Raw genomic sequence first — 13,179 nt, forward strand, 5'->3', positions numbered from 1 at the left:
TGGGTATTTGGGAGTTGATCCTAACCCAGGACTTATATTGTCCTCCTATATGACATTGCACAAGCAACTGGAAACTTGGCTTTTCTCTCATCCCTGAATGAAATTTAGTTTTCTCTCAAAAGTCCTTTTCATCCGGTGGCAGCCCTTTAACTCCTAATGGCATAGTGTGCTTTACAAACTCAAACTCAGTAGCTTAATGCGTATGTGGTTATACATGTATAAGCAAGACAGACCGTGGTTATCCAAGGACTAATTTCACAAGATATTAATGCACTCTGCTGCACGGCTTGACCACGCTTAAGTGACTTTTTCAATTCTACTTTTAACTGGACCTCTACTAGTGCCATACTTTCTATAAACTGCACGGTTGTCTATGATGTGTGTCTTAGTTGGGAGTTTAATTCACGTCTGACCTAGCTGGTCTTTTTTTTGCTACAGCTTGAAGGTCCTATGAGAAGTCAGTTGCATAGCACGGGTGTACAGCACTTTACAAGTACTAGAGTTATTTAACCAAAGGGACTTTTTCTGGCATTGTCACATGCCCTACTTATCTGATCTAGGTTGTTTGCATCTTGATTAACAATCCTTGTTGCTCGTCATTGTGTCATCACTTGGGGGCACCAATCACTTTTTAGCGTTCCTTGACTACTGTGCGGGTTATGAAAGTTGAAAAAAACTTATTTTGTTTTCATTGAATGGGTTAGTGTTCTATTTCAAGACTTAACTAACAGAATTCAACAAGAAAGGTCTGAGGGTTTTAAGAGATTGCGCAAAGATAAGGCTTGCTCAAAAACAACAGAGTAGCAGGAACACCTGTAAAGAGTGGAGGACATGCCTGTGGAGGCTGGAGCTATGAAGGAGGAGATCTGAGCACAGAGAAAGAATCAGGCCAATTACTGTAGCAAGATCACAAGTGCAACACTTCCTTGGGAGCCTAAGCAGTGTCATTTTTCTGAGCAATGTTACTGAGCAACTTTCTTTGTTTTATGGTTCCCACTGGTGTTAACTTGTTTGCGGTTTGGTTTCTGCACCTTTGTTTTTCCCTTATTGCTCTCTTGTGTTTTTCTTTCTTTACACCATGTGCCCTCAGCTGTTTTATTTGCATTCGCCTAAAGGAACTTCTTACCAGAATTCCTCTACTTCAGACTCCTGGCAGTTCCTTGACTTTGGTTTCCTGGTGTGCCGAAGCCCAGCTGGTTTTTCTGGTGTCTCCAGGGATCATTAAGTGAGTTTTGTCATCGGCGCAACAGGCAAGACATACTCATGGGAGATCCGACAGACATATCAGTCCGCATATTCACAGAGAGTACCCTTGTGTGTTTCAAATAGGCAAATTACCACACAATTTTATACTACTGGGGAACATAGCCTGTTGCCAGAGAACGAGGTCTGTGAAAGACGATCCAAGACTCCAGAGTTTCTCTCCCTTTCCCTATACCCCTTTCCCTAGTTGTCCTTGTAGAAATTACATAAAAGCGATGGTTGTCACTCTCCACTCTGTTCCTAACCTCTTGCGTGGAAGATAGGAGGATTATCGCCTGCATTTTTACCATGTTGTGCCGAAATCCTCTTCACAGTGTGACACCACATTGCAAGATGCACCTTAAATGATGATCATTGCAGGCCTGATCAAGGCAGGCCCAGAAGAGGTGGGAGAAATACATTGTTTCGACACCTACTTGTCCTGCAATTATCTTGTATACACAAAATGCGACACCTTTTAAAGGCACAAGAGGCAATGGTAGGAAGCATGCTTCTCCAAGAATTCCATGCACTATTCTGGGTAAAATATGGGCTTATTTGGGAACTGGACTACAAAGGTTAACAAAGAACAGTTGGGGTGCAGGATCAATTCCCTGGAACTTGGAAAGAAGGTGTGGCTGACTAAGCAGTAAAGCGTGGATCTTCCGACATGTGCAGGTGTGTCTAAAACCACGCTCAAGCTACAAGAAACATCTTCGCTTTGGAATATGTCAACTTAATGAGAACAGCTGTTATGGGAAGGATAAGTAGATAAATAGACATTTCCCAAACTGATCAAAGGAACATTCCCCTTCGGTCTTGGCTGGAGGAATCTGGTGGTAGAAATTGATTATTTGCCATTTGCTGCCATGCAAGCAGCCATATTTGTGGGAAGCTGCATTAGAAAAAGTAGCACTTATGTCTTAAAGCTCTATAGTGTTTTTATTGGCACAGAAAGCTGAGAGCAGTGGCAGTTGGTGAAATTTAAATGTGGTGTGTCATAAGACCAATTAATGAACTTTGAACCATGAGCATAGCTGGACTATCTTTCCCCAAAGAAAATGCAGCATGGTGCATTTTCCAGCAACATTTCTCCAATAAATTTACTAAAAACTGTTCGTATAGGCATTTTTAAAGGAATTATAGAGTTTCTGCTTGCTAAGCGAGCTGGGCACCCCAGGGCTGAGTACCAGGCAAGGCAGCTTGGTATCTCCAACCTATTTTCAGTATAAAACACAATAGACAAGCATCCAGTGAGAGACATAGCCACACGCTTGCAATTTTATTCCTACCCATAATGCATGCTGGTCCTTCTTATTTGCATCAGCTGGTCAAAGTTGATTGCACAGGAGGCCAAAGAATTCTTCATGACACATAAAATAGCTATAAGTATAAGAAATATACACTGAAATCATTTGATTTTTAAGAAAACAATTACAATTTAAAATTCATGAGAAGGGCAGGATTAATTATTCGAAATCAAACATTAAACGTAGTACTTTGTACATCGCATTAGAGGACCTTAGGCCTACCACTACTTCAGAATACTTTTAAATAAATATACATCACGACATTGAACATACACCTATATTGCTACAAATATAAGAAATATGCATTCAGAATGAGCATATTTTGAAAGAGAAAATCTTTATATTCATATGTAGGATAACATTAATTGTCCAAAAAAAATCAAACTTTCAACATTTCAGGTTTAAGTACTTTTCACATCACTCTGAACCCCCTGAGGCAGCCAGAAATGCAGAAAACGTTAAAATAAAAATAAATTATGAAATAAGATAAACATGCTGTAAATTGAAAGAAATATTCCCACAGAAACAAACATTTAATTTTGAGACAGATACAACATATTTAATATGAATTAACGTTTCAGTTGTTCTGTCGAGATTTTTTGTATTTCTTTTTTCCGTAGTTTTTTTTCCATTGACAGCATGGACAATGCATTCACTTCCGCGAATGCGTTCCATATCCGTGTGGAGTAACGTTGTGAGAAAAGTGGGGAGAGGGTCGAGTCTTGGCAATGACGCTGAACATCCTATGATTCTCGGCAAATCACTTAATCTCCACGTGCCTTACAAAAATGCCTCATGTAACGTAACTGGTGCTATGTAAAGCGCTCTGATACCCGATTTGGGTCAAGTTCGCGCTATATAAAACTCTGTAAAAAGAAAAAAAAAGTGGTGTACTAATATATGGAGTGGTTGTTTGACCCCGCTATGTAAAGCAATCACAATACCATTTTCGGTTTGGTCATGCTAGTTTTTAAACCTTAGCTCAACCCTGGGATAGCTGTGGCTTCGATCTATCAGGTTTTGACAGAGGAGTTAGAGTAGAGCATTAAACAGCACCAAAACTATTGAATAAGAAAGATACAAGACTCAAAAAATGCAAAGCCAATTTATAAAAACCAACTGTATTTTTTTAAAATACATTTCGAGCCAAGAAGATTCGCCAGAGGGTCCCAGAGATATAAATACTTGGAGAAACATCACAGCTTTATACTCAACCGCAAAAAAGCATTGGTAAGTACTGCAAGTTTGGTACTTCAACTTCAAAACGTTTTGTGGAAACTTTTATCAAAGTTGAGTGGTCACTTCCAGTTGCTTTGGGAAACCAACCCTGGCGAGGAGCAGGCCAGGGGGACTTAAAGCAACCCCCAAAAAACAAGGATTAGCTCCCTTGAAGAAAAAACTGTTTCCAACCCAGTGATAATGGCAACTTGTCATTGACTTTTATGGAGTGTTCCTGATGCAAGGGATGCAGGATGCTGAGTGCCTGACAGGGCTACTCCCCAGTCCATGGTCTTGGTGGGGCATATTCGGCCACAGGGGTCAATGTCCCTGGAAATTCTGATATGCCCGGCAAATGTCCAGTTGCCACTTGACTATTGGGTCTCTAGTCACAACGAAACCAGCGTTTCCATTCTCCGATAGCTTTCCTTCTGGGCAACAAAATGCACTCCGATGACTCGCCCAGATCCAGCAGACTCTGGTGCAACCTTTGAGAGTTGGCACTCAGTTTTCCAGCCTGCCCTTCGGTAGAGAGCGAGGAAATGGTGAGTTTGGCTACCAACTCTCCAAGGCAGGCTTCCTCAGCTTTTGTGGCCCTGGTGTTGGGACAGGAAGTCAGCAAACTGACTGAGTCTCCACTTCTTAGGCGCCTTGATGCCTTCGGGTTTTAGTTGCACGGTATAAATTTTCTTTCATTCATTCATTAATTCTGTCCGGGGTTAGGGATGACTTCTTTTTGAGCAGGACACCACAAGCAGTCTTCTTTTCTCTAGGCTAAGGATCAGCAGGTGAAGTCCAAACTTTGGTGCAGCCTCTTTTTGCCAAGTCCAAGGCCAGCAGGGTAGTCCTCCAGTACAGGCGAGATCTGAAGTCAGGGAGGCGAGGGGTGCCTCCTTTATGCCCAGAAAGTGCACTCAGGGAATGTGGCGGTCCCTAGCCAATGGGCTACGGTACCTCCCACCTGATAACTTTTTGTCAAGTGTGCCATCCAGCTATTACAATGCTGTGTTCTGCCCTCTCTAAAGATTGCAGAATCCTTCTCTCTGCTTGTGGTGCTGGGTATCCCATCCCAGAGGTGTGATCACCTGTGGACTACCTGCCCTCAAGGGAAAATAGGTCTAACCACTATTCTCAAATTTCTGTCCTTGATGCCATCCTGTTTATTTGACCATAAGAGTAGCTCCTCATGTATATCCACCAATTGCCCTGCAAAGACGGCTTCCCCGTTGAAGCTCGCCTTTGTGGATTAATGACAGGGAGAGATAACCTCTTTGCCAACGGCAAGTCTCTATTGTTCCCTTTCCTGAGTCCCGTTCACACATCTCCCCAGGGTGTTAGTAGCTGTCTTGGAAGACAATCTTTGTGCTCAAACATAAAAAAGCACCGGAAAACATTAAGCAACAAAATAGCAACTTACTAAAGTTGCACTTTGACTACTAGTGAGATTAAATTCAATTTAACCACAAAATCTGATTTAATGCACGGTTTCCTTTGATACTTTGAAGTACCAAACTCAGCGGTCTCATTCAGAAGTTAACAGAGCTAAAGTGCCCGCCTGTAACTCTGTACTCGCCAATTGAGTTACTAGCCTTTTCCACAGTAAAAACAATTAGGGGTTTTAACCGTTAGGACAGATAAAAATACATGTCCTACTTTTTAATTTAGAGAACCTTGTCTTAAATCCATCTTCTCTGCTCAGCAAGCATGCATTGATTTCGGGCCAAATACTTCGAATGAAAATAATCAGATCTCAAAACCACTGACTTAAAAATATTCTTTTTGACAAATGATTTTCCTTTTTAAAGTGTGGCCAAGCATTGCTCAAGTTATCTTCGAGACAGATTCATATGGAATTTTCTATCTAATCGATTACTCTGTGCCCTGGAACACTAGCATAATTATGTTAGCATACAGACAAGCTTGAAATTACAAATGGTCTTTTCCAAGTAAACAGTCATGTTAATAAAAAAATAAAAATAAGAGATTCCACCCACTCATGGCCAAGCCAATTCAATACTCTGGACAATTAAACTCAATATGAAAAGTAGAAAGCCTCACTAAAAAGCATGGATCTTATAATGCCTGCAGGTCTGTACCACAACACTGTAGAAAACGAAGTATGTATCAGCCCATGCACTTCTCTCACTGCTGAAGGCAGTAAAAACATCCTTAGCCAATTTTGCCCTAAACAAACAACATATCAAGGGGGATATTTACTTTACAATATACATGAAATAAAATAGTACAGAAACTTATGGGCCCTTAAACAATGCTCTCCAGAAAATATGTATCCAAATGCCACTTACCTCAATGGGAACACACAGATCAAGACGATAGACAGAGTCAAACTATGTAAAAATAAAAAAGGTGCACCCTCCTGACTGCTAATTTTCCATAATTATCTTACAATAACTTCATGGTGACTATCAAATCACTCATATATTGATTAGATTATTGTAATGCATTCCATCTTTGCTGTCCAGCCTCCCTGTTTCCACTGAGTATATATGGTTCAAAATTATGCTGCCTGCCTCATCCTGGGCCTTTCTGCCCTTAACTCAGGCGTGTGCTCTCTTACACCTTTGCACTGATCCCCCATTGCCAAAATGTCTATTTTAAGTCTCTCGGCCACTGGCATAGAGAATTCCTTGGAAAAGAACTTGCTATAGGCAGCACCTCTTTGCCCACCACTGTCGAGGGAGATCTTTGTAATCCTCGTTTTCAAACGCTCTCCAAATTTCTGAATCCATAGAGATGGAGGCCGATACTTTCCCTTTCTGGGTGCTAAACACTGCAATTTCTTTTCTTCATCTATTTTCCAGCTTGGATCACATGCTCTTCTGTAAATCCCTTAAAAAATTACTGTCCCTTATCTATGCTTTATTTACCTGCAGATCTCATACCTTACCAGCGTGAGAACACCCTACTACTAGGGTAGCAGTTTGTGCTCTTCAAATACATTTCATTAATTCACAATACACTATAATTGCAATAGTTGAGAAAGCTCAAAAACACATACTTAATCTCCTTATACTACTCTACAGTTTGAACAAAAAGCAACAATAACACTTCAAGAAGCAAAAGATATCACCTCTGACAATAGAAGTCGAGAAATCTTCACAATACGATCAAATCTTATAGCCAATCGGCTATGCAAAGTTGCAACAGTCACTTTCATATAGTACATATCCAAGCACCTACTTTAATGCCTGCTGTGATTACACATATCTGCTGCTGCAAAACAAGTAAGAAAGTTATTTTCCCTAAACCACCTGCAGAGGACCCAACAGCCACAGTTCGTAGACATGATAACCGGATATCCTACTCCGGTGATATCACCAGTGATCTTGTTCTTTCGAGAAATGAGGCAACAAACCAGTATTGGAAGCCTCAAAGGTTCTGCACAGCCTATTAAAGATCAACCTCTGAGACTAGCAACAAAGTACAGTGAGGTGAAAGAAATCTTGTTGGGAACCAACATAACTGATAATTAAGTACCTAACGAGCCACTTGAGCAGAGATTCCTAAGCAGGGCCAAGGACCTCCACCACTATGGTCAAGATTAAAAAAAGTGCTAGGCAGCCCAGAAGACATAGGAAATGGAAAGAAAATCTCTAATTTCTGTGAGCTAAATTAAATGCACACATCTTCTTACCTCCAAAGGGAACCAGTTGATCTTGCAACATCCTAACCCAATTTCAGTAGTCTCTTTTGATAAGCTGCTACCTTTCACTGGATTTAATGGTCAAATCGATTACTTTAATTTAAAACTGCTGCTGCTTTGAAGCATCTATCACATACCTATAGAGACTTAAGATTCTCTCTCAAAAGCCTCCCAAATCTAACTTTTGGGAGGAAAAAAAACAAGTTCTGTCTGAATCCAGTAAAGCCTGGGAGTTGCATACTAGGTAGGATAAGCTCCATGAATCGGTACATTAATTACAGCTGGAGCATCGCCAATATGGTGTTGTACAAATAACAGCAATCAGTTTGTGGGGTTAGTTGATTATGGATTACTGCATTCACGATGCAATTGGTAGACAAATTCAAGCACTATTCGTTTTCACACATTTAGATCACACATTTTACAGCGCACATTTACACCGGAGTGATCTTTTCTTCAGCTCCTAGGCGAGAATCCTTGTTGGGTGCTGCGATTTATCACCAATGGCCCGGGTTTTAGATACTATTGCACTTCAACTGGGCAACAGTTGTGCTCACTTTGCACATTTTAAATGAAAACTGAAACGGTTACAACCAGTTCTCTTCAAACTCAATATCCAGTTAGACTAAATCTATGTTCTTGTCTCTTTAGACATTAGCACACAAGCCCCCCTGCCACTCCCAATACTCTTAATAGAAGCCTCAGCCACCGAGAAGAAAGGGTCAAGAAACCCATATAAACCTAGGTTAGTCTGGCATAAAAAGGCGGCAAGAAGGATGCATTTCTACCTGTGTAAAACCTTTTGGTCAAGTCAAAAGTAGAAAGTAGCTGGCAGGTGCGAGGTTCTCAAATGGTTCATCTACTATAGACATGGGAGTTTACTGCTGCTCATTACATGGAGGACGTATATAGAGAAATGTACTGTGTCAACTTGTTTCAGTTCCAAAATAATGGGAACGTCAATTGGCCACTTGAGGGTTTAGGGGGTGCCTGCCCTTAAAATCTCAAAGCCTAGTAAAGCTACTAGATATCACCAAATGTATGCATTTCATAGAGCAAACCCAGCCAAAATTCATGCGTCTACCCGCTTATCGGCAGAGAACATTGGATAAAAAGAAAAACACCATCTTTAGAGCCACATCAACCAGGCAGTATCCCACGGGTCTCATGGAGGAAGAGAGGTGACAGTGGTGACTCAAAACCATCAGAAATCACAATAAAGCCTATACAGGAACATGATACATTTCCCACTCCACCCTGTCAAAAGTCGACAATACCCCGCTAAGATGTAGGTTTAAAATAATACTGCCCTCCCAGAGCAGAATAAACATCAAAAGGTCACAGAGAGACATACCCTCTCATCCTCTTATGCCCCCGAGAAAAGACCTGTCAACCTTTTGCCTTACAGATGCCACAGTGCCTCTTGCATACAAGTCAGACTTGATCAAAATTAGTCCTTTTTAGAACATGCCTGGAATATCAGAATGTAGCAAGCCTCCAACAGAACTTTTTTCTTGCACGGAAATGCCTAACACACCCTACTGCAAATCTGCTAATGACAGGAAGAGTACTGCAGGATTTGTGAGTTCCCCTTAACTGCGAAGGCAACCAGGCAGAAGAACACACCAGTTGCCAGTCTCTCTCACTCTAGAACTCTTGCAAATTGTGCATCCAATCATTTCACAGCACGAATGGAATCAATTCCTAGAATTGAGTGAACACCCAGAACCCTATGATGGAATCTCAACCCGGGGTATCCAGGGCTTCAAGCTGTAGTTTAACTTTCACCATTTCCTCAATTGCACAGGCCGTGAATGTATGCGTGTCTTCCAGCCACATATTTGATGTCCTTGTTTGTCAAGTCTGTATGAGAACTGTGGAGGTAACAGACCACAGCTTTACTTTCAGTACACTGCATGCGAGACCCTCCATCTTCCCCTCAAAAGATTGCACTCCTTTTTCAACATACCTACTCTTCCCATCGCAGTCTTCTCTTAGGACATCATTGATGCTTGGCAGCATATGCTTCCTCCTTGACAATTAAGACCTCAATAGAATTGCTTTAATTATCTTTTCTGTCCTTTCTGTGAGAGCTTAAAGAATTCTTCCTTGTTCTTTTTCCACTAGGACACTGATCCCAGCTAATCACTCTTGTCCACTAACATGAAAGTCTGGGACCAGACATCACTGATAAAAGAGTGAGAGATGGTACCACATCTCAACCTAGTGCTGCTCTCCTCAGTATATGGAGACAGTTGGTCAGTTCAGGTGCCAAAGGGGCAGATGTGGGCCCTCACATACCATGAGAGAACACTACTTAAAGCCTTGCCACCGCTACATGCCTTCATGTTCCAGTCACCTGGTAACCTTGAGGAATGCTTGTGACTCTGGTTCTGACATTGACATCAAAATAATCACCACTGGTGCTGTAGTGTAGTTCCTATTTTCCCAATAGGCCCTGCGCATTGGAATAACAAACAGCAGTGTAGACGTAGAAGTGCGGTCTTCCAGGTCTCTACTGACTATGTTAGACTTAATTGGGTTTGTACCAACTAGCTCAGAGGTCACTGGAAACTTTCTTGACTGAATAGGAAGTGATCAGCTCCCCTGGCTCAGACAAGAAGGGATTCAGTTTTCCAACAACCACATAAACATGACAACTTTGCGTGTGAAACAATAGACAGCTATTTCACTCAGTCAGTTGTGCAAGAATTACTTTCACCAGGACGCAGAGAATAGAGAGACGGGCGTTTTCAATAAAAGATATTATTTATTGAACAGTCTTTCTTCTCATGCAAGAGAAATGAATTGCCACAATTGCAAGACTTGTTATTATAAAAAGTGCGTACAGTAAAAGGAGGATTGCGAAATAATACTGTAAAAGCATTGATATGGTTTCTTAGCCATACGATAGTTAAAATGAATAAAATATATACATTCATATATACATTTAGCTAACGTCCTCAACTGGTGCTTCTAACTACACCTACCCCAGTGTACCGGACCTAAGCCTAATACTTGGGAGGGAGTAAGTAAGTAGCAATTTAAGTTAAGTTGGTTTTGCCAAGGGTTTGCTTCAAGAATTCTCTCTAAGGGTTTAGTCAACACTGTACCTCTGGAATAGAATGTTGGAGGTCTTGTATCTCCTCTCAGGACTCGATATCCCAGTTACCCGCAAGGGTAGGCTGGAAATGCCGGAGCTGGATTTTCTCGGCAGGAGAAAAGACAGCATCTTTCTCAGCGCGTCAAGGAGGAGGAGGGGCAGCGTCCGTGGGCTTCTCGCATCTGCTGAGCTCTGCAAGGGACAGCTGTTCTGCTCCTGTATTCTCCACCCCCATTGCTGTGTTTGCTTAAGGCAACGTTGGTATTATTTATACCTGGAAGGTGCCTTGTTTGACGTAAGTTTTTGGACATAAGACGTCAATAAAGATGTCACTAAGAACTGGTCGTTCTTACAGTGCTCATTAGAGTTCTATTACTAATGAAAACAAAGCAAGCGGGGCTTTCCCAGGTTGCTGGGAGTTTTATCTGTTGAAAGTACTCGGTGTGTAATCTAGGAATCTAAAATAGTGGCTTCTGCTGTGTCATATACTGTAATGAGCTGCAGAGGCGAGTTTCTGAAATATGGCTCTGATCGTTTATGCCATTATAGGGGTATGGATGGATTATAGCCGTATAGGGGCATACGGTCACAATATTGATTGGGGTCCTAGATAGAACACGACAGTGCATACGGAATCTCCATGCCACTACGTGACTCACAACCCCAACAGATGTAGACCCAGACCAAAGTACCACCATCACCTCTGCTGTGAAAATTGCGCTGGAAGAATAAACCAGAGATTATGCATTCTCGGAAGCCTTTCCCACTACTTAGAAGTCCGTCCAAAGAGGCTCCCCTTGTTAAGAACTAGTTGCCATTCCTCTCAAGTTGCCTGGAACCACACTAGTACATTAGCAGGATGGAAGAAAGTGTGAGCAAAGAGAGCCCTAAACCTTTGTGGTCTTGGAATTCAGCTCCCCCCACACCCCAAACTTACTTTTAAACAAGTTGTACATTGCCTTCAGTTATGTATTAAAGCATTTGTAGTACTGTTGTTTGCAAGGACCCAGGAACAAGGTATTGTAATTGGGAAACTCTTTCCCAGTATCAGTGAAAACATTAACCTAAATTCTTGGAACATGTTGCAGAAATCACGTTCCTGTGGCAGACGAGTACAGGATGTTCGGCCACAGGCAAGACTTTGGGACATGTCAAGGAGCGAACTCTAATTGAACAAGTTACATTAGTATCGGCTTTATCTGGTAGAAAATATCTAGCGGCATCTCCCTTATCCTCGAATTGTCCAGAGGAATCAGACTGGATGCAAAACAATTTTGTGAGCAGTACCCCTGAGCGTCGGTAATTAGCATTGCTGGACTTCACGTGGTGTCATCAATGCCAGAAATGACACGTGCTGTGCCTATATACAGCCACCCCAGCACGCTGTTAGTTTGTTTTCGCAACTTTCCACGCCAGGAGTGCGTAACCATGACGAATACTCACCACTGGGGTGGAAAAAGCTAGGGCTGCGAAAGGGGAACAGCCCTGACCCTCGAAATCTGTTCACAAAGAGGGGAGGCGGGGTGGGTCGGTAAGGAACGTCTAATTTCTTACCTGTCGGTGAAGTTTTGCTGCTTGAAGAACTTTCTGGATTCACATGCTTTGCATTATTCTGCTATCTAGAGGCTAGGTCCGGAATTCTCCCCAAAAACTTTTGTACTACTATTTTGGTTGCTGGAGAGCATCATCATACCTTCATTTGGGGCCCCTGGTGAAGTTGTGCTTCCGCCGGAAGCTCTCACCTTTTGTCGTCATCTTCCTTTTTTTCCCTGTATTATTTCATTTTCTTGGTGGAGGAGGGTGGGTTTGCTTGTGAATCCAGCAAATTCAAGCTGCAAACGTACACCGACAGGTAAACTATAGGTTTTGCAGCATGAGTCTTTTCTGGATTCACATGCTGTGCATAGATATTGTAGCAGTTTGTTAATACAGTGGAGGTTGGGTTAAAGATTAGCTTTGATTCAAAAACACATGTTGTAAGCCCCTTAGTCCTACTCGCACTTTTGTGTTCATTTGAATATCAACACAATAGTGTCTTGTGAATGTGTGCACTAATGACCATGTTGCTGCCATACAAATATCCTATAGTGGAGTATTTGCTAAAAATGCAACAGTTGCTCCTCTTTTACTTGTGTGTGCGGCAGGACTGTGTTGTAACGTCTCTTCTGCATTCTGGTGGCACAACTGAATAGTCTTTACTATCCATCTTGCAATTGGGTTCTTGGTAGCCGGCCTTCCCAGTAAACTGTTGGCAAATGATACAAAGAGTTGCTTTGATTTCCTGTCAGCCTTTGTCCTTTTGATGTAATACATTACAGTCCGTGTTGCATCTAGGGCATGTAATGTTCTGTCTGCATGCGTTTTCGGTTTCTGAAAGAAACTTGGTATCAGAATACTTTGGCTCATCTGGAACTGAGCGATAATGTTTGGCATGCACTGTGGGTCAGTTCTAATTGCAATCCTGTCTTTGTGCAATTGGAAGTAAGGCTCCTGTAACATGAGTGCTTGTAACTTAGTAACTCCGCAGAGTGATGTTCTGACCACCAAAAAAGCAGTCTTAGTGTGAACTTTTGTAATGTAGTCTTGTGTAATAGTTTCAAAGATGACTTCATTATGTGAGCACCATATTTAGATTCCATGTG

General features: G+C 41.8%; 1 long non-coding RNA gene across 1 annotated transcript in view; it reads right to left on the reverse strand.

Moving 5' to 3' along the window:
- The window catches only part of LOC147662879 (uncharacterized), a 116,912-nt gene that overhangs the window by 61,500 nt on the left and 42,233 nt on the right, over positions 1-13,179 (reverse strand). The window contains exon 3 of the long non-coding RNA XR_015305479.1: positions 2,535-2,625. This is a non-coding gene — a long non-coding RNA (uncharacterized LOC147662879). The remainder of the gene's footprint in view (positions 1-2,534; positions 2,626-13,179) is intronic.

Source organism: Lissotriton vulgaris, unplaced genomic scaffold (genome assembly GCF_964263255.1).
Source record: "Lissotriton vulgaris unplaced genomic scaffold, aLisVul1.2 SCAFFOLD_492, whole genome shotgun sequence".
In the NCBI taxonomy this organism is placed as follows: domain Eukaryota; kingdom Metazoa; phylum Chordata; class Amphibia; order Caudata; family Salamandridae; genus Lissotriton; species Lissotriton vulgaris.